General features: G+C 40.4%; 2 long non-coding RNA genes across 4 annotated transcripts in view; one reads left to right on the forward strand and one right to left on the reverse strand.

Annotated features, from left to right (window-relative positions):
* The window catches only part of LOC115302475, a 46,565-nt gene extending 25,747 nt beyond the window's left edge, over positions 1 to 20,818 (forward strand). Inside the window, exon 3 of the long non-coding RNA XR_003913491.1 lies at positions 20,440 to 20,818. This is a non-coding gene — a long non-coding RNA (uncharacterized LOC115302475). The remainder of the gene's footprint in view (positions 1 to 20,439) is intronic.
* On the reverse strand, positions 503 to 6,882 carry LOC115302474. 3 transcript variants are annotated; one of them, XR_003913489.1, is made up of 4 exons: positions 6,716 to 6,882; positions 2,148 to 2,205; positions 1,154 to 1,327; positions 503 to 760 (listed from the first exon to the last, which is right to left on the reverse strand). It is a non-coding gene; the product is annotated as an uncharacterized LOC115302474 (long non-coding RNA). The 3 variants fall into 3 exon arrangements; XR_003913488.1 differs by having other exon boundaries at positions 503 to 764; XR_003913490.1 differs by lacking the exon at positions 6,716 to 6,882 and having other exon boundaries at positions 503 to 764; positions 1,154 to 1,330; positions 2,148 to 2,165.
* Positions 20,819 to 21,441: the final 623 nt, after the last annotated feature.

Raw genomic sequence — 21,441 nt, forward strand, 5'->3', positions numbered from 1 at the left:
TGAGCAGAACATCTTCTCTTTATCAAAACTCTGTTTGGGATCTTCACCCTTTTCTCTGAGCATTACTTCTTCCTTTTTTGTTTTCATAAATGCATATGTTCCTTGGGGTTTGCCTTTCATCTCTCTTTATCTCCTTACCTTCCATGGAAATGCCCTTCACTGTCATGTTCCTCTGTCCTGATGCCCACTTTAACACTTTCCCGGATTTCCAAATCTCCTAGACACTTGCACCTGAAAAGCTCACCAGCACCTCACAATCAGTGAGTTCAAATGCATATTACTTTCTCCCGCAATGTTCTTTCTCCTGCATTCTTTCCCCTTCTCTAAGATGGGACCTCAGTGAGCCAGACTCACAGTTCAGAATCCCTTTTACTTCTTTTTTTCTCCCTATGCCCAACAGCTCTCATTGCAAAGTCCTAGCGATTCTAGCTGTCTAATACCAGTGTCATCCATCCCCCTTGTATATTCATTATCTAATGCTGCATAACAAATTACGCTGAGGTTTAGCAGCTTAAAATGACAAATTTATTGTTCCATACAGTTCTTGAGGATTAGGAATCAGCTTAGCTGGTCTCTCGAGATTATAGCCAGACTGCTGCTGGGGCTTTAGTCATCTCAAAGCTTGATCAGGGCTGGAGAATCTGCCTCCAAGATCACCCATGTGGTTGTTAGCAGGTCTCTGTTGCTTGCTGGCTCTTGGCTGGAGGCTTCAGTTCCTCACCAGGTGGGTCTCTCTATAGGGTGGCTTACCACATGACAGCTTGCTTCTCCCCACAGGCACAGAGAGGAGGGAGGGAGAGAGGGGGATAGATGGGGGAGGGGAGACTTAAGATGGATGCCACAGTCTCTTCATAACCTAGTCTTGAAAATCACATGCCGTTGGTTTTGTTATATTCTATTTGTTAGAAGCAAATCACTAAGTACAGCCTACATTCAGCATGAGGGGAATCAAGGATGAAGTGTCAAAGAATTTGTGGACAATTTGTTTTTAAAACCACACCCCCTCTTCTTTGTTTCTACTTCTGTGGTCCTAAGTCAGGCTCCTGTCACTCCTCACCAGTATTTGTTCTTAAGATAAAGGCCAAGGTATTTAATAGGGGCCACTTTGCTCACGTGTCTTGTTCTGTGTTTTTACTTGCCTGCATTCTATTACCTGTCAGTTTACTTTTCTCTCTTTCTGGGTTTTTCTCTCTTTCTCTTCCACTTTCACACTTCCCAAGAGAGATGCTTTAGTTGGTTCCGGCAGTCAATAGCTGGTGACCTGGAATGAGGACTGGAGAGCTTCAAGGAGTCGATATTTTGGTCAGGTGTTGGCTCCTAGCCCAATCTGCTGTGCACAGGGTGGTCGGTGAGTTAACCCTGCCTCAAGTTTCCTTATCTCAAGCCACAATCCCCCACCTCCTGCTCTGCTCCCCAGGACTTTTACAGGAGGTCACAAGGGCCATTTTCCCTCCAGCCACAGAGCCTGTGCTTGTCCTGCTCCTCTGCCTGGCAAGCCCTTCTCTCTGGTCCCCACTTGGCTCACTCCTGAGCATCTTTACATCCTGATAGATGTCCCCTCTTCAGGTATGACTTCCTGATCCCTTCATCTACATTAGGTTCCTTATGAGCTCTTCCAACACCCTGTACTTTTCCTTTACATCTCTTATTCATGTGGTTATTCAACATTGCCTTCCTCCATTAGACCGTGGCCTCCAGAAGGGCAGGGACCTTTATGCTCCAATGTCTGACACTTACTATGAGCACAGCAACTATTTATTATATGTCTCCAGCCTCCCCTGTCATATACATGGTGGCATAACTACTCTTTCCTGCGTCCATGCTTCCCCCTTGCTCACATGCTTTCGGTAGTCCTTGAGGGCCTGCAAGACAGGGCTATCACTCTTTTGTCTGGCATTCAAGGCCCTTTGTAATGGGGGCCAACTCTCTTCTGGTTTTGTCTCTCAGCATTCCTATAACAGACCCCAAAATTCTAACTGAAGCGAATTACTTGCTGTTTCTAAAGCACACTTCATGCTTTGTGTTCTGTGTCTTTGGTCCTCTTATTCTCTATATCTTGGAATGTATCCTCACTGCGATGATATAAAAATCTCTTTTTAGGAAAACTTTTAGTTTGCATCTTGGGGGTCACTTGTTTGTATATATACCTCTTGAAAATGTTGCTGAATTTAAATCACAGACATCATGACATTTCACTCTTGAATCCTATGAGAAAATAAGAGCATTTTCTTTCTCAAACACAATACCATTTTTGTACTTACTAATTAACAATAATCTTTGTATCATCTAATACATCATCTGCATTATATTTCCTCAATATCCCCCAAATGTCTAATTACAGTTGACTTGGTCAAATGAAGAGTCAGACCAGGTCCACACCCTGCATTTGGTATTTGGTCTCTGATTGACTGTTCTTCACTTGTGGCCTTTGGCCCAGTGTTATTTAGCTTGGCCTCAGAGATGTAGGTCTGACAGGTTTTTCAGAAAGGGCACATCCAGCTTGAGAATCCCAAGAAGGCCGTAGGTTCAGAATTTTGACTGCTCTGGGAGCAAGCTAAGATGAGCCAACTATTTCTTCCTAAGCCCTTCTAAGAGTAAAATCTGGCCTGATCTTCTGCTCCCTGCCCTCTGTTGGCCATGCTCCAGCCACACTGATCTGCTCTTTCTTGTCACTCACAGTACCCAGGGCCTTCACACACCAAGACCCTCCCATTTGCTTATTTGGCTGCCTAGATTCTCTAATCCCCACTTGGCTTGCCCTCCCTCTTTTCTCTCTCCAGCCTGCCTTTCCACACACGTTATTTGCCTGATGAATTCCTATTCATCCTTTAAGAATCAGCACAAAATGTTACTTCCTTAGAGAAGCTTTTTTTTTTTTTTTTTGGCCTCTCTCACCTCCTCCATGCCCAGACTAGGCTAGAAACCCCAGTTAAATTCTCTCATTGGACCATACTTTTCTTCTAGAGCACTTATCCTACTGCAAGTAAATAATTATTTGTGGGATTACCTTTTGAATGTGTCTCTTCCTAGATGAGACTTGAAACTCCACTAGGAAAAAAGCCATATTCATGTTGCCCACAGTTGTATCTCAGAATTTTGCAGAGAGACTCACAAACGTAGGCGAGCAGTAGAGTATTAATAAGCAGATGGATGGATGGATGGAAGTATGTAAGAAATCAAGTTTCAGGGAGATATTTGAAGAGTGGATTGACTGGACCAATTAGATACTGTAAGGCCTCCTATGCATCTGGATGGGCAGTTTTGGAGAATGGTCGGGAATAAACTGCTTTTGGGTAAGAGAAGGTGAAAGGAAAGACACTTTTTCCATGGTATCAACCTGGCAAAAGGATGTCTTTACTTTCTTTGCATTTATTCCTGAGATATAGAGAAATCTCTCCAACCATTCATTGTTGGTGACAACTCACAAGGAAATTTTCAAGTCCCTGAAATCTCTTAGCTTTGAAAGTTTTTTTCCGTTTTAGGTGAGCAACTCAAAAATTGATGTTAAAGAAAGACAGAGTCTTGAATTCCACACATTTCCCTAAAAATAACTTGATTCCACACAACAAAAAGTCTATTACAAAGCAGTGTTAATCTTTGGGAGAATTTCGCTAAATAACTTCCTACAGAGATCTCAGCGGTTCCTTCTGTAATGTTCTGAACAAATGTGCTGAAGCCACTTAAGCACAGTGCTCTCCTCATGATGGTAGAGCCACAGACACTATTTACATGCACCAGTGCCATTTAGATCTTAACTATAAATTACTGCAGAAAGGTTAATAGAACTGAGCCAAGCTTTAGGAAAGGCCTTATGCACAAAATTGCCTCATATGTTGGTAGATGATAATAGGAATAAACACTGGAAAGAACAAGAGGTGTGGCAGGGATAAAAGAGCAAAGTTCTTTGAATATTACTGGCAATCCCTATCAGTGGATCAGCAGGGCAGAGATGTTAATTTCTAGGGAACTCTTTTATTCCAGCAGCAGAAAATTCATTTTATGGTCATTTGTTTCCTTTTGCCCTTTTGGCCTTCAATTGGTAAGACAATCAATTTAAAATGCCTCCTGAATTAGCTCCAATATTTTCCTTTGGCACTAATAAGGTCTACCTCCATAAAGAATAACAGCTAACAACGTTGGTCAGAGAGGCCTTCTACTCCCCAGACTTTAGAAATGTCCAGCAACATCCTTAAGTGAAAAAAGCCACACCTGCCTTATATGATGGTAATGTGATGATCAGATGGTTTTATTTCACACCCATGAGTGTGGGTTATATTTCTTATCTGCTTTTGAACAGTTGCTGGGAACCTAAAACATTTCTAAGTCCATCGTTCTCTAAAATGAAGCCTGACTGGTACATGCCTGGGTTTGAAATGAGTTATAGCTAATTTTGTAGTCACCCTGACAATTTACATAGGAAAGCAAATGAATGGGGTTGGTAGCTTCAACTCGCGCTCTCTCTCTTTTTTTTTTTTTTTTTTTTTTTTTTGCGTCTGTCAGATTCAGATAAGAAGGTGTCCACCATACCCAGTTTCCAAATCTTACTGGTTTAAAGGCCTAACTGAATGTTCTGGCTGTTAGCAGATTATCACATGTCAACCCAGGAGACTGAAAGGGTGAGTAATGCTCAGCATCTGGTCCCTGGGTCTCATCCCATAACTGTGAGAGCAGTTGCAGTGACACCACCATCAAATCTGTCCCTCAGCGTCCCAGTGTGAGGTCTCATGGGCTGCAACAGATTCTGACTGATCCCATGTACTCCTTCCATGCAAACTGTGGGCCTCTGTTCTGGATGAGGAAGGAACCAGCAAGATCTGGCAGAGTTTATAGGTGTCACTTCACCCACCATTGTCTTGTGGCTCCCTGAGGAGTAACCAGCTGTCCACAGCTCAGAGGAAGACACTCCACTAGGAAGTAGAGAATATTGAGACAGGGAGAAGAATTCCTGTGGGAGGGAAGGAATCATGTATCTGTGCAACAAGAGAGCAGTGGTGTGACTGATGCCCCCGCAGTTAGAAAAGATGCTTTCAGCTGCTTACGATGCCAGGCTTCAGTGTCCTCCCTAAAAGGGCACATGAGGACCTTACCTTTCATGTTTGCTATTTTTATTCTTTTATTATTTTTCTTAATGTTTATTCATTTTTTGAGAGACAGAGTGTGAGTGGGTAAGGGGCAGAGAGAGGGAGACACAGAAACCGAAGAAGGCTCCAGGCTCTGAGCTGTCAGCACAGCCCAGAGTGGGGCTCGAACTCATGAACATGAGATCATGACCTGGCCAAACTCGAATGCTTGATGGACTGACCACCCAGGTGTCCTTCCTGTTTGATGTTTTCTAGATCAGAAAAACACACACATGATTAGTGTGGAAGGAGGGAAACAGTTAAGTCAGCTTTGTTATCCTCTGAGGAAGCCCCAAACCAGGGATCAGAAACAGAAATTGCCATGCCGTGTCAGCTCCAAGTCACTGGAAGCTAGGTCTGTCTCAGACAGGATTTCATAGGGCAGGCTGGGGAAACAAGTTTTTTATATGACAGAGGCTTAGCATTCACCCCTAACATCTTGTTTTCCCTGACCTCATTTTGGATCTGGCATCCCTGAATTTATCCAGAAATTTTAAATCTTTTTGTATTTTCAATCTCTAAGGATAAAAGGGTTCTTACTTCATAAAACAATGGCTTCCTTTTCTTTCTTTCTCTGTCTCTCTGTTATCCCCCTGCCCCCCCCATCCCAACCTATTGTCTGTCTATCCCCCCATCTATATGAAAGCTACTTCTTTCAAGTTTCAGGGAAGTCCTTCCTGTTTTTAGTAACCTGGGATTTGGGAAACAAATCCACGCTCCCTTTATGAGTTTATAGATTTAACACATATCCCTTTTCAGCTTTTGTTTTTTTTACATTCATCCTAGAAACCATGAAAAGAGCAATTGGAAAGCCCACTCAGTCAAAATCACCTTTCCTGATAACTTAAGTCAGCTTTGTTCTCTGTCTCCTTCCTCATTTGTTTTCTGATACTACTTGGTGTTTTATACATGTTGTATTAGTTTTCTAGCTCCTGTAACAAACTGCCATTCATTTAGTGGCTGAAAACAGCATCCATTTATTATGTTAGAGTTCTGTAGGCAAGAACTCCAACAGAGGTCTCATTGGAACTAAAATCAAGATGTTGTTGGGATTTTGTTTCTTCTGGAAACTCTAGGGGAGAATGTGTTTCCTTGCTTTTTCCAACTTCTAGAGGCTGCCTGTATTCCTTGGTTCACGGGCCCCCATCCTTCATTGCAAAGAGAGCAGCATCGCATCTCTGTGAGGCTACTTCTGTCGTCATATCTCTTTCTCCAGTGCTCTCTGCCTCTCTCTTCCTTTGAAGTACTCTTGTGATTACATTGGACCTTGATAGTCTAGAATAATCTCCCTATTTGAGGACAGCAGATTAGCAGTTTAATTACATTTCCAACTTGAATTCCCGTTTGCCATGTAACCTAACAAAGTCATAGGTCCTGGACCTTCCAGGGGGCTGTTGCCCATTATTCTGTTTCCCATATATTGGTACTCCTTTATAAACTTTCCCCTATTTTGATGTATGGAGATTCTGATCTAAGTAGACTGTGGACTTCTTGAAGGAAACTATGACAAAATATTTTGTTTTTCTGTATTTTTGGTCTTCTGCATAACATTTTCAAAAGTGCCAGAATTTAATAGTATCTTGGTAAGTACTTACCAGCACCTCCCAATGGCTTTGATTCTTCATTTGATTCTATCTGTCCTGAAAGTTTGTACATACAGAATATTCAGGCACTGGTACACTGCATTTATGCATATGGAATTTTACTGAAAGGACTTATTGGGAGTGATTAGTAGTTAGCCTCATCATCACTCTATTTTGGCTTTACAATGGATAAAAATATCAAAATTTGAAGTTGTGTGTAAGTATAATGAGAGGAGGACAGGAGAAACAGATGACAAGTACAGAGATGTCTTTGGGATTCCTCCAGCAGCTCCACCAGGAGACAGATGGTTTCTTTCATGTGACAGGGGAAGCCAGACTATAGACTAAGCCAAACTCTGATAGCCCTTCCTTCCTGGAAAGTCCCAGAACCTCCTACAGTAGAAAAGAACCATAGTATTTCTAGCAGATTCCAAAGAGAATCTTGCTTCTGGCTTGGAATTGACCAAGAGTGTCACATTCTATCTCTAAGACTAAAGAATTCTTTCTATCAAAGAGCTCAGAGATGAAAAGGAGCATTTTACTCTTGTTTATTGGCTCTCTCTTTAAGTTTTGGCCCAGTTAAAATATGTTTAACCACAGGTACCACAATTATTAATTCACTTAACTAAAACAAGCTATTTTTCATGTACTGTATTGGCCCAAAAGTCAAACAGCATTTATCTAATAAACATTTTTGTAGGGTTTACTATGTGTTAAGTATTTTTCTAAGTGACTAAACCATCCGACTTGATTAGTCCTTATAATAACCTCCCAAATAAGGTACTATTATTATGCCAGCTGGATAAACAGGTTCAGAGTGGTTAAATAATTTGGTTGGGTGGTAGATCCAGTATCCTATCCTAGTCCTAAATCTTTGGCTCTTGACCTGTACACCATGCTGCCTCCCTGTTAGCCAGTCCCTACTTACAAAGAGGTTATATGATAGGGTATGATAGAGAAGACAGAATATTCAATGAGCTACAGATATAAATTGAACTACTGCTTGTTTCTTGCATGGATATATCCCCAGCACCTAATACTAGGGACTGAATGAATATTTGTAGAATATTGTTGAAAGACTTTCGTGGTTAATACTATGAAGTAAACAAATTGGATGAGCTGACAGACTCTCAAGGGAACTGACTTAATTTATGGGGGTGGTGAGGGCGGCCTCTCTGAGGAGGTAACATCTGAGCAGAGACCTGAAAATGAAAGGAACCATGAAAATAGCATTGAAGAGCATTCATTCAGAGGACGACATGGTCAGAGGCCTAAGGTGGGCAAGAGCCTGAGATGTGAAAATGGCGGAATCAGCATGTGGAAAGAAGGTGTGGAATGAGGTGAGGTGAGGTGAGGATGGGCAGAAGCTGGGCAGTGTAGGGTCTTAGGCCACTATGATTCCCTGTGGCAAGATACTGTGTTAAGTACTGTGGAGGGACTCAAAAGAAGGGCACGTGGGTCTTTTCAATCCAGTTAGAAAGACAAAGCAAGCAAGAAAAAAATGTATTTCTGCCACTCCCCGTCAATCCCCACCTTCTTTGGTGAACATCTTCATTTGTGGTTTTTGTTTCTTTCCTCTTTTCCTTTTTGGTGACTTAAAAATTACTCCTCGTTGGATCTTTAGAAGACATTGACCCAAATCAGGGACTGGCTTTTCACTTGTGCACCCTGAAACATTGGAACATCTGCTTTGTTATCTGGTTAGATTTTTGTCCATGCAATGAAGCACTCATCTACAGTAATTTTAACTGGGTCCAACTAGGTCATGATGTCCTAGAACTAATATTTTACATCTGCAGTATTTTTCACGAGGTCAAAATTTGGTTTGCTAGTTTGTTTTACCTTCTGGCCTTTACTTCAAAATTTTGACTCACAGTGGAAAATTGTATTGGAAGACCACATACTATTTCTGTAGCGGTGTCTCGGTTATGATACTGTACCTAGAAAATATTACAGGAGGCCTGATATCAGCCAGAGAAATTTAGGAAACTGAAATGAACTTGTAAAAATAGAATTCTCTTTCTTTTATCAAAATAGCATTGTTGAAATATACCCAAAGTATATGATGCAATGTTGTGGTGTATTCAGAGTTGTGTCATTGACACAACTAATTTTAGAGTGTTTCATAACCCCAACAAGAAATCCTGTGCCCACTAGCAGTCATTGTCAGATCCCTTCCTACAGCCTCCCAGTCCTAGGCAAGCATTAATCTACTTTCTGTTTCTATAGATCTGCCTATTCTGAACATGTCATTTAAATGGAATCTTGAAATATGTGGTCTTTTGTGACTGGCTACTTTCACTTAACTTCATGTTTTCAAGGTTCCTGTATATTGTAGTACGTGTTAATACTTCATTCCTTTTTGTTGCTGAATGATATTCCGTTTTATGAATACTACATTTTTGATTATCAGTTGGTGGGTATTTAAATTATTTCTACTTTTTAGCTATAGGAATAATGCTGCTATGCACGTTCACAGACGAGTTTTTCTGTGGATATAGTTTCCATTTCCCTTGGATTTATACATGGGAGTAGAATTGTTGAGTCATGTGATAACTCCACATTTAACATTTGAGGAATGGCGAAGCTCTTTTGTTTTTCAGAGTGGTCACACCATTTTACATTCCCACTGGCACTGTATGAGGTTTCCAATTTCTCCTTTTCTCATCAACGTTTCTGATTGTGTCTTTTTGATTATAGTCATCCTAGTGGGCATGAAGAGGTAGCTCATTGTGGCATTGATTTGCTTTTGCAATTATATTTTTTCTTCTACTTAAAAAGAGACAAAGCGTGAGTGGGGGAGGGGCAGAGAGAGAGGGAGACACAGAATCTGAAACAGGCTCCAGGCTCTGAGCTGTCAGCACAGAGCCCGATGAGGGGTTCAAACTCAGGAATGGCAAGATCTTGACCTAGGCTGAAGTCGGACACTTAGCCAACTGAGCCACCCAGCTGCTTCTCTGCTACTTCTTAAAAATGCCTAAACCTCCAAAATTATGTTTTCTGAATCATTGTGATATGAACATGCCAGTATGAAGGAGGTCACATTGTGGCATAATTATATTGTGAAAATGAAAATAATAGATGAACAATGAGCTCCATATACAACCAGAAGTTTCTAAAGCATTTGCAGTCCTAGTTTGGGTTTAAGACATTCTTTAAAGATTCTACATTGTAGACAATGCTGTAGTTCTGCCTGAGTAGTGCATTAGATTATTTACAACAAATGCCTTTGTTTATCTACTAAATATGATCTAAGTACTTCAGAAACATTCTCTGAATCTCATCTGTCAAGTTTACATTGGTCCAAGTCAGTCTTATTGCTCCTATTTTAGAAAGGACTATCGGAAGGGAATTGACTTGCCCAGTATTATATGGTAGATGAGTGCTGAGGACTTGTCTCCTGATCATTAAAGTTAATTTAGAAAGTAATAAATCCTCAGCATCAGAAGAGATCTTGGAAGTCAGACATCTTATCATAAGATTTCCCACAGTAATGTAAATGATTGAATACTTCCAATGACACGAAAGTTCTCCACTGTATAAAGCAGTTTATTCTGTTGTTGGTAGTTCTGATACTTCTTTTTATACTGAGCTACCTACCTTCTGTTCCCATGTTGCTTCCACCCACTGCTATTTGTTCTGTCCTTTAGAACATGAAGAGTAAAAGTACTTAATAGATGCTCAATAAATATTTGTTGAATGATTGAAATTATTATCGAGTTATACAGGAAGTAGTCATAGTTTTTATAATTTAAAATAAAAATGAAAAGAGATAAAAACACTGATCTCTCTCTCTGTACATACACATACTCCCATATCCTCCTCCACCTCACCATTCCAGGCTTCTGTTTCCTCTTTCTCTCTCTTTGGATATATATTTATTGGCTTTAACATGAATACAGAAGTCATATTTTTACTGTAGAAAATTCATAAACATTAAAGAAGAAAAATTTTATTTATTGAAAAGTATTTTAAATATTTATTTTTGAGAGAGACAGAGACAGAGAGACAGAGACACAGAGTGAGCAGGGGAGGAGCAGAGACACAAAGGGAGGGACAGAGAGAGACATGGAATCTGAAGCAGGCTTCAGGCTCTGAGCTGTCAGTCAGCACAGAGTCCTACGTGGGGCTTGAACTAACAAACCGTGAGATTATGACCTGAGCCGAAGTTGGTTGCTTAAATAACCAAGCCACCCAGGTACCCCGAATGTGAGATTCTTAATTTAAGGCTGTATAGCGTCCCCTAATACAGACATGCCATAATAGATTTACATGTTTCCCTTTTGATAGACCTTTAGGTGCTTTCAAATTTATAAAGAGAGTAACATCCTCTCTTTCAGTCTTCCCTTCTTCAAATGAATCATACCTGTTACCTTAAAACCTCCTTATATGCCTTTTTGCCTCTGGCTAGTTTTACTGTTGGATATGCTCTAAATGGCCAGTCTCCCTCTTCAAAAGTGGTCTACAGAACTGAGCACCAGACCCAAACAGATGATGATGGATGTGGAGTTCAGGTGAACCACTACATCATTTTGGGCATTGCACTGTATCCATGTGGACCAAACTGGCAATAGTTTTTCTTATTTCCTTTTATTGAGCTTCTAGGAGCACAGATCTGCACAGCCTCACATGGCTTAACTGCTGCTCTTTATTTTCAGTGTCCCTGGCTGTTCCTTTGTGGCCATTTGAATGCTCAGGCCTTCCATCTCTGCTGCATCGTAGGGGATCTGTCCCCGCACACTGGTTGGTCACTTTACTTGGCCTGGCGGATCTTCTTTAACACCAACAATTTGCATTACCTTAAAAAATACTCTAGATATAAGTCCAAGTGATTAAATGCAAACAGCTTTTCTTAGTTGAAAAGACTTTACTTTCCCAATGGATAAAAGTAAGGAAGCTAAGTGATATATGAGGTTTCATAACTCATTTGTCTTCCTCCCATTTTGCAATTTGGGAGCTAATATTGGAGATTAAATAATGGACTTCGTTGACTTCAGTGCACCTGCTGCTGAATGTGTAAATTCATCCTTTCTCATACAGTCAGACATGACTCGCTAAGCAGCTTCCAAAGTAAAAGTGGTGACATGAATAATTCTGCCTGGAAATAAGGTCAACCCTGCTCTCCTGAGATTTGCACTGGGAGCAGGGAGCAAAGAGCTACATAAACCTTGTACCTCGAAGAACTCTGAAGACCTGGCCTCCCCCCTCCTCCCAATGCCTAAACACCAAGAAATGAAATACAGGACACGAGATTTAAAAATCTGGGTTTCATGGAAAGAAAGAAGTAATATATGAAGGGGTGGTTGCAATGAAAAACTATTTTGACAAAAACTAGGAATTCTAGAGATGCATATAAAGAAGGCTATACAAATAAAAGTGCTAACAGATGTTTTACTAAAGGTTGGACAAGTGGTTTTTAAATCAAGATTTAAAAATATTTTCTGCAATGATCATGTATTATATTATAATAAGAACAAAATTAATTAGTGGGTTTATTTCTTGTGCTTTGATTAAATTAAATGACAGATTTTTTCTTCCTTCTGCTAAATTTTTTACATGAAAAGTAAATTTAGGTGAGAGACTGAACAAAATTACTCCAGAGTTTGTACTAGCCCCTAAGGCTTGGTGAATTTACCATCAAATTCAGTCAGCAAAATAGATGGCAAAGCATGATACAGCACAAATCACCTTTCTTTTCTTTACATTTACAGTTGTGGATCAACCACTCAAACTTGCTGAAGTGAAAAGGCAAGGGCACAGACAGGGCTGGTTGACGTTGGTTGTGCTTTTTTAAAAAAATGTTTTTATTTTTCATTTTTGAGAGAGAGAGAGACAGAGTACGAGCAGGGGAACGGCAGAAAGAGAGGAAGACACAGAATCTGAAGCAGGTTCCAGGCTCTGAGCTGTTAACACAGAGCCCAACGCAGGGATCGAACTCAGGAACCGTGAGATCATGATCTGAGCCGAAGCTGATGCTTAACTGACTGAAGCACTCAGGCAGCCTGATTGGTTGTACTTATATGATGATGCTGGTTATTTACATCCTAAAATGCTCTGTTTCTGTTGCTCTGAGACCCCCAAAGGCCTCCTCACTGCCTCAGCCACCCCAGTTTATCTCTGGGGACCTCTCAAGGTTCTGTGGCCTGTGACAACAGAGGTAATGCCAGGAAGGGCAGCAGACTTCCAGGACTGGGCGGCAGCCATCTGACCCTGTCTTGATGTTTTTTCCTGTGCCCTTGTTAAATATTTTGAAAGTCACCCCTAGGATAAGTAGAGCTCAAGGACAAAGATTTAGGTGGACCTCAGGAAGGCACTAGATCCAGGCTCTTAGAAGCAGTCCCAGCTTCTTCTAGTTCTTTTTTCTGTGAGTCTGTTCCTTCCTCTCTTACTGCCTTCTCTGTTTTTGTGTTTATGGAATGGAAATTATGACTCGTAACAGTTCTCTGAATGTTCATTTGATGGGTCCAGCCACTTAGAGAGAGACGGATCTTTTTCCCCCTTTCCCTCCTTTCCTTCTGATTTCAAGTGTCCAGGGAAGAAAATGAACGGCCAGTCTTCAGTCACGTGCCCACCCCTGTGCCAGACATTCATGATCCTGTGAAGAGAGGTCATAGTGCCCAGCAGGTCTTTCTTTTCCCATTACAACTGCATGGATGGAGGGGTGGATACTTTCAGATAAATACAGAAATTTTCTAGAGATCAAAGAGTGAAGCATAAAACTCAGGGCCCTGACAAATGACTATTTCTCAAGCTTCCCTTGACGAGGGCTTCTTTTTCCAACCATCTCGTCTCTCCATAAAAGAGCCTCAATGGGGCGCCTGGGTGGCTCAGTCAAATGAGAGTCCAACTTTGGCTCAGGTCATTATCTTGCCATTTGTGAGTTCGAGCCCTGCATTGGGCTCTCTGCTGACAGTTCAGAGCCTGGAGCCTGCTTCAGGTTCTGTGTCTCCCTCTGCCTCTGCCCCTCCCCTTCTCTCTCTGCCCTTCCCCTGCTTGCTCTCTCTCTCCCCTCTCTATCTCAAAAATATCAAAATATCCCTCTCTCTATCTCAAACATTTTTAAAAAATTTTAAAAAGAGCCTCTAAATAGCTTTATGCCCATGCTTATAGTTTTATATATATAAAAGGACCCAACTCCAACTTTTAAACTCTTGTTCTACACACATTTTTAACAAATTTGCTTACTAGTTTTTATGTCCAAGGCAAATCAGAAGAAATTGAGAAGGGGCAGTAAGAAAGGAGGGAGGCTTGCCAGGACGGATCTGTATGTCTTTGTGTATGTGTGTGTATACATGTTTGTTCACCTGGGTCTAGGTGTGTGTATACACATACATATTCAGGAATGGTTATCCAGGAAAGCAAAAGGTAAAAATATACCCTGGGTTATTTTTCATAAGAATTATTGTGAATTTAAATAATCTAAGAAGTTATCACTGCAAGTAAGTTAGTATATAATTGTTGAGAATTCATTTTAATGAATTCTCCAGTTTGAAAGGCTAAATTATGTTCGATTTACATTTAAGAAGGTAGAGAAAATTTTGATGCATTGATGAAGAGAATTCTAAATGCGGGAGTGGGGAATCCTAGATATCTAAAGTCATGGGCGTCACATAGCTGGAGAAGTACATTCAGCAGCGCTCGATGAGTACAGAATGCTGGGTACTTGTTATCAATTAAGCAGCAAAAGGCTAATGATATTTTTCACTTGAATTTTTGGGCAGTGGGTTATCTTGGATAGGTCTTTACCAATTCTTCTACCATACAGTGTGGCTGCTCATTCTACCCAAGTTTTAGGATAGAAAAGATTATTGTATGTGAAAATCCTTTGAGATCTTTGAAGATGTCAAAAATGTTATTAAGTAGAAGTTAAATAAAAATCTATTTTGGGGGTGCCTGGGTGGCTCAATTGATTAAGCACCGATTCTTTTTTTTTTTTTTTTTGAATGTGTATTTATTCTTGAGACCAGTGTGAGCAGGGGGAGGGCAGAGAGAGAGGGAGACACAGAATTTGAAGCAGGCTCTAGGCTCTGAGCTGTCAGCACAGAGCCCGCTGCAGAGCTTGAACTTGTGACCTGTGAGATCATGACGTGAGCCGAAGTCAGATGCTCAACCAGCTGAGCCACCCATGTGCCCCACATGTGACCCTTGATTTTGGGTTTTGTCATGATCTCATGATTGGGGAATTAGTCCGGCATCCGGCACTGAGCTAAGCGTGAAGCCTGCTTAAGATTCTCTTTCTGTCCTTCTGCCCCTCCCCTGCTTGTACTCTCTCAAAATAAATAAATATTTTTAAAAATCTATTTTATGGGATATCTGGGTCACTCAGTCAGTTGAGCGTCCTACTTTGGCTCAGGTCATGACCTCACAGTTCATGAGTTCGAGCCCATGTCAGCCTCTGTGCTAACAGCTTGGAGCCTAGAGCCTGCTTTGGATTCTGTGTTTCCCTCTCTCTCTCTTCCCCTTTCCCTGTTTATACTGTCTTTCTCTCTCCCTCAAGAGTAAATAAACATTAAAAAAATAAAAAATAAAAATAAATTTAAAAAACCTATTTTGGATTTTGTAAGGACCACTGTATTGTTGACCAATTTACTTCTAGTGAAACAACATGAAAATAAGTGGGTTATTCTGCTTTGGGGCTTCCTGAGTCCATCTTAAACCCTCATTTACTCAGATCAGACCTTTAATAGTCACTTGTCATAAAGTTTCTATTAATTATTTCCTAGTTTATATAGATTATATACTTTTTATGAAGTTGGATTGATGGCTTTATTTCACAAACTACCGTTGTTCAACTCATGTTTTCTCCTACTTCTACTATGATTATAAAATAACATAATACTGCCTCACAAAATTAAAATTATGGAGAAAATAGTCACTCATAATCCCATTCTGTATACACTTTCAATATTAATATATATTTTTATGAAGTTTCACCAGTAGTTATGTTCAGTATTGTATTTCTCTTTTTTCCTTGTTGCTACTTATTATTCTTTATATTCACAATTATTATCTCTAAATGTGAATAAAATTCTCTTGAGTGAATGAAAGTCACTAGTGTATTCTGAATAACTATGAACTGGGTTTCCCATTTGGCAGGAGGCATGGCATGCTTGCCAACATTACAGGGCTGGGACTCAGGGTCAGAGTCCAGCTCCTGACCCTGTCATCCATGCCTCATGGAAATAACCTCCCACTGTCTAATTATTTTTTTATTCGTTTGGATGACTTTCTGGGGATGAATTACCCCAAATGGGAGTAAAGAGTATAAATATTTTTACAACTCTAGATACATATTTTTAAATTACTTCGTAGTAATATTTGTGAGACTTTCTCCATGAATCTTCCACTCTTATTATTCTGTATTTTCTGAATCATTCCACCCACCTCTATAGCTACAAAGACTGTCAAGTTAAAAAAAAAAAAAAAAAGACTGTCAAGTTTAAGATTCCATTCAATAAGATTCACCATTATTTTATGAATACAAAAGTATGGTGTTAATTAGGTTGACATGATGCTCTCTCATCACTTAAAATTTTCATTTCATAACTTTTAAAAAGTTCTTTTAGACTTTTGTGCATGTATAAAAAGGAAATGTAAGCACAATATATTAGTTAATGTATTATTTAAAATGTTTCAGAATCCAACTCCTCAGAGCTACTTTTTGACTCAAATTCATCTTTGTTTTTCCATCACAATTCTGTCTCTTATTCTATCATGAATATTGATAAATCAGCATTGCTTAAAAGAATTAGCAAGGTCTCTAAGAATTCCCTTGAAGTCATTGACACCCATTCTGAAGATTTTAATATCGGCCCTTTGTGACCTTACCAAAACTGATTAACAGAAAATCTTTAGGAAACAATTGGCCTCACATACCTTTCTCAAATAGTCTTTGTGTTTTGTTGACTGGAATGTCCAGAGGTTACATTTGTCTAGTCCGGCCACCTGGACATGCACAGATGACACAGCTGTTGCTTGAGAATAATTATAAGATATTATCAATTGGAAGACACATCCTGATTTCAGAGATGTTAACATATACATATATATGACATGTGGTGATGACTAATTATAGGGAAATTCCATCCCAGACCTCTATATAAAACTGTCCTAGATCTTTACTTAGATGACTCTTACATATGTCAAATGTGTTTATGTTAGTTTTCATGGATGCTGTAAAAAAATTTCCACAAGCTTAGTGGCTTAAAACCACAGACTGTATTACTTTACAGTTCTGAAGGAGTCCAACATGGCTTTCACTTAGCTACCCTCAAGGTTTCAGCAGGGCTGTCTTCATTCGGGAAGAGCTAGGTGAGAAGCCATTTCTTACCTTGTCCAGTCTTGGAGGTCACCCACATTCCTTGGCTTGCAGCCCCTTCGTCTTTAAAGCCGGTAGTGGCCCATCCTTCTCACATCCCTACCTTCTCTCACTTTTCTGCTTCTCTCTTTCACTCAAAAGGACATTGGGTTCACCCGGACAGTCTAGGATAATCTCATCTCAGAATCTTTACTCACACCTGCAAAGTGCCTTTTCTATAAAGGGTAACGTGTTCACAGGTTCTGGGAATTAGGAGGTGGACTCCTTCAGATGGGGCATTATTCTGCCCACCAGTGTCCAGACTAAATTCATGATATTCCTTCCTGATCAAGTGTGACTGTCCTCTCACCTTTTCTTCCTCAGTGATTTAAATCACAGTCGGTCAGTTGCCCATACCAGAAGCTTGGATGTCATCCTAGAATCCTTCCTCTGACTCATTTCCCACATTCAATCAGTTCTTCTTCCTGAAAAGCATATAAGTCCACTGAGTTCTACCTGTGGGGTCACAGCCCCAAGCCACATGCTCATCACCTTTTACCTGATTTGCTACTAAGGCCTCCTAACCAGTCTCTCTGTCGCCAGAAATGACAGATCTCAAAACACACCAGTGTGAAATCTATGAGGCACAGTTGCGCATTCTCTTTAGCAATATGTCGCTCGGGAGAAGGTGCGAATGTAATAAAATGCTGAAGGCCTGCATTTGGGTAGCACTTTACAAAACACTGTCACATTCTCACCACAGTTCATCACTCCTGTAGCCATGTGAGTCAGGTACCATTCTTCTTGTTTAGTGATGTTAAATGACTTAGATTCAGGTTTTGAAATAAAGTTCATTCCTTTCTCAAATCAACCTCCTACGGAGTCACCTCCTCACCCTGTTCGCTGTCATTTCAAATCCCACACATTCAAAGACAGTTCTTCCTCTGACTTTCTGGGTTCTGTCATTGAACCGCCAACCCCAACTCTCACCTTCCTTAAAATTTATCCTTGACCTACTGCATCCTTGTCCCACATCTAGCCAGATACAAGACTGAAAGATACAAGATTGAAATTTCTTCTGAATTATCTCTTGCCTCTGTCTCCATTGCCTCCACTATAATCGGAATGTCCCATTTTCCCTCACTGCTAAGTCAGTTCGGCTGCTTTATTCTCAGTCTTCCTTCATCCCATACATCACTGCCAGGAATAGCATCTGAAAACGCCATTTTATAGTGTCACTCCCTGGGTCAAAATCCTTCAGGGGCTCCTTATTTTCTATTGCACTAACCACAAGCCTCTCAAAGTAGCTTTAAAGCCCCACTGTCATTGGACCCCTACCTATCAGGTCTACATAATTACCACAGTATTCCAAAGCCCTTTTGCAGACAGGCTGACCACCTCCCTCGCCATACTGGTTTTTCCCACCATGCATTTGCCCTTGTCAGCATCTCACTCAGAATGTCTGCTCGTCTCCTTTTGCCTTTCCAAACCTTGTTCCCCTTTAATATCTGACTCAATTTACCTCACCTCTGAAGACTTCATCATTAACCAATCCTCAGAGATCATGTTCCCTTCTAACTGATGGTGCACCAGTAGGACTTTGTAGTCAACTGCCTCACGTTGTACATGGTGTCTCGTGCACATCAGTCTTTTCTCCACCCAAACTGCAACCAACTTGAGAGCAAGGCCTGAGTTTTCTGTTTTCTTACAGATTTCTTTAATTATCCCCAAACTGGAAATTCCTCTCTGGTTTAAGAATAATTTATTAATTCAATTACATTTAATATTTCAAACCTTTTAAGATATTGCAGTCTATCTGCCTGACAGCTCAAGGATTTATACTGACTGATGGATAACTGATAATAGCTGAAAACCCCAAATGAATGGTCTTCAGTTCTTGAAGAGGATCAGAGTGTAAATAACTAATATAAGCTAAACACAACCATCAGGATAGTTAATTCACGGACTATGCATGAGAACTTCCTTGGGTGTCAAGTGCTGCAGGAGACTCTAACGTTCGAGAAGATGGAAACAATTGGGCCCACTCCTCCAGTCACAGGGGAAGGTTAGGAAGGACAGTGTGCAGAGCATAGTCTAATGATCCAATCAATATGGGCATAAAATGAAGTCAGTATATGGGAACAGTGTTCACGGAAGAATAAAAAAGTTATTTTAATGTTTATATATTTTTGAGAGAGTGAGCAAGGGAGGAGGGCAGAGAGAGAGACACACACATAGAATCTGAAACAGGCTCCAGGCTCTGCACTGTCAGCACAGAGCCCAACGCGGGGCTCAAACTCACAAACCATGAGATCATAACCTGAGCCAAAGTTGGATTCTTAACCAACTGAGCAACCCAGGCACCCCTCAAGTAAGATCTTTTGATCCAGAGATGAGTGGGTAGTTTACAAAGTGACTGAGTTGTTGCTCTGAAGACGTCATAGCACTTTTCTACAACCAATCACAGCACCATCAAAACGAATAGGAAAGCAGGCAACTCTATAACCAAGTGAGAGCACATCACTCTGAGAAGACCTACCCCATAAAGATTTCTCTCTTCGTGTGATCAATTTACTAGCTTTGAAGCAGTTTTGCAATCTGGTCAAGTAAGGATTGTTCAGGTCTTTACAGTGAGAAGAGACAAATTTCTTATCATACATTGATTTCCGAGGTATTGCTTAGACAGCAGCAGAACCCCTTCCTCGACAACACACACACACACACACACACACTACATGTCAAAGTCATTAGCTGTTTGTACCCTAGATGTGGAAGAAGGAATTCCCCAGATGATTTTTAAATTCTGGGGCAATTACTACATACAGTTTCGAGAGCCAGAAGTAAGAATCAATCTGCCAAGGAACTATTAGGAATGGAATTGCTTCTGCTTCAAAGTATATGCTGGATTAACTTCTAAAGTAGTTAATTACTTTTCAGATCATGCTGTGGTGTCACACAGCCTGAAGAGAAAACCGCTGCCACCCAGGCTAAGGAGGTGGGAGAGAGGGAAGGTCACGATTTATCTTTCAGACGGAGTCTAATGGGACTAGCTTAAAAGCCAAAGAATCAAAAAGCATATTTTTTTTGTTTTAGTCAAAACAGTATTAAATAACGTCTTTTTTTCCTTTAAATAAATTAGTTGTTGAAGTGAATCAACTGCTGGTTGTTGGGTTATTATAAAGATTTTACCTAAATTGAAGCTGCTTATCAAAGACTTAGTAAGTAGCTGAATGCTTTGGTTGAATTACTTTCAGATCCCTTTCCACTCTGATAATGGACTAAATTTTCCGAGCAAAAGATGGCAAAGAGTACAGAGTCCCAAAATTCATTTCACTTCCAAAGTACCTGAGGGGAGATGAAGAAAACACTGGTCTAAATGAAAAGATTGGGAACACAGATGGCACGCAGTATGATTGTATTGCTGTTTTACTTCTTTCAGACCCAAGATGATCTTCATTTCTCATGGCCCTCTTAACTCCCACCGAGTCCTCACCTGGCTTCAGAAACCTTCTCAACACCGTGCTTTGGGAGACCATTATTGATCAGTGGACTGGACCTGGAGATGAAACTTATTTGCAATGTCTGATTTAGGAAGACTGGAAAGGCCATAGAAATAGACGTGCATTCTCAGAGTTTCTCAATATCTACCAAACATAGCAGAAGAACTTATTTGGTTCTTTGAACCTGTGTGGTTGATCGACACTTTGATTGATTTCAGTCTCAGGATATCTTATCAAAATATTAAAGTTGAAGAGGCCTTGGGGCGCTGAGATGGCTCAGTCAGTTAAGCCTCCCACTTCGGCTCAGGTCATGATCTTGCTGACAGCTCAGAGCCTGGAGCCTGTTTCAGATTCTGTATCTCCCTCTCTCTCTGTCCCTGCTTGCTCATGTTCTATCTCTCTCTCAAAATAAATCAACATTAAAAAATTTATTTTACAGTTGAAGCAGCCAAAGTCATCCTGTTCTGTGTGCTCATTTTTATGACTCAGAAAACTGCAGCAGACATGAACAGCGTCAGGCTGAGCCCCAGGCTTCCTGCTCCTGTGTTCTTCCGCCATTGCATGCTGCCTGTCTACTGACCAGGTTCTGGGCTCAACATATCCTTCATGTCCCGCTTATGTTGTCTGTGTATTTACATATGGATGTGTATTTATGATTGTATGAAATAAGATTGTGTGAAAGATGATTCATTAGTAAACTAGCAATTTTATCAATTTGTGGAATTCTCGTCACAACTTATTGCAGAGGTTAACTTAGTGGTCAAAAACTACACAACCTAGTTGTCTTCTGATTTTTAAATAGCAGGAAATTTAGCATCTACTTCTAACGTGGATGGGAAGAAATTGAACCAGATATCACAATGAAGATACTAGTTTATTATATAAATTCAAAACATAAGAGAGAGTATTAAATGATCTATAACAGCTTCCTAGGATTTCAG

This window comes from Suricata suricatta, chromosome 9 (assembly GCF_006229205.1).
Source record: "Suricata suricatta isolate VVHF042 chromosome 9, meerkat_22Aug2017_6uvM2_HiC, whole genome shotgun sequence".
In the NCBI taxonomy this organism is placed as follows: domain Eukaryota; kingdom Metazoa; phylum Chordata; class Mammalia; order Carnivora; family Herpestidae; genus Suricata; species Suricata suricatta.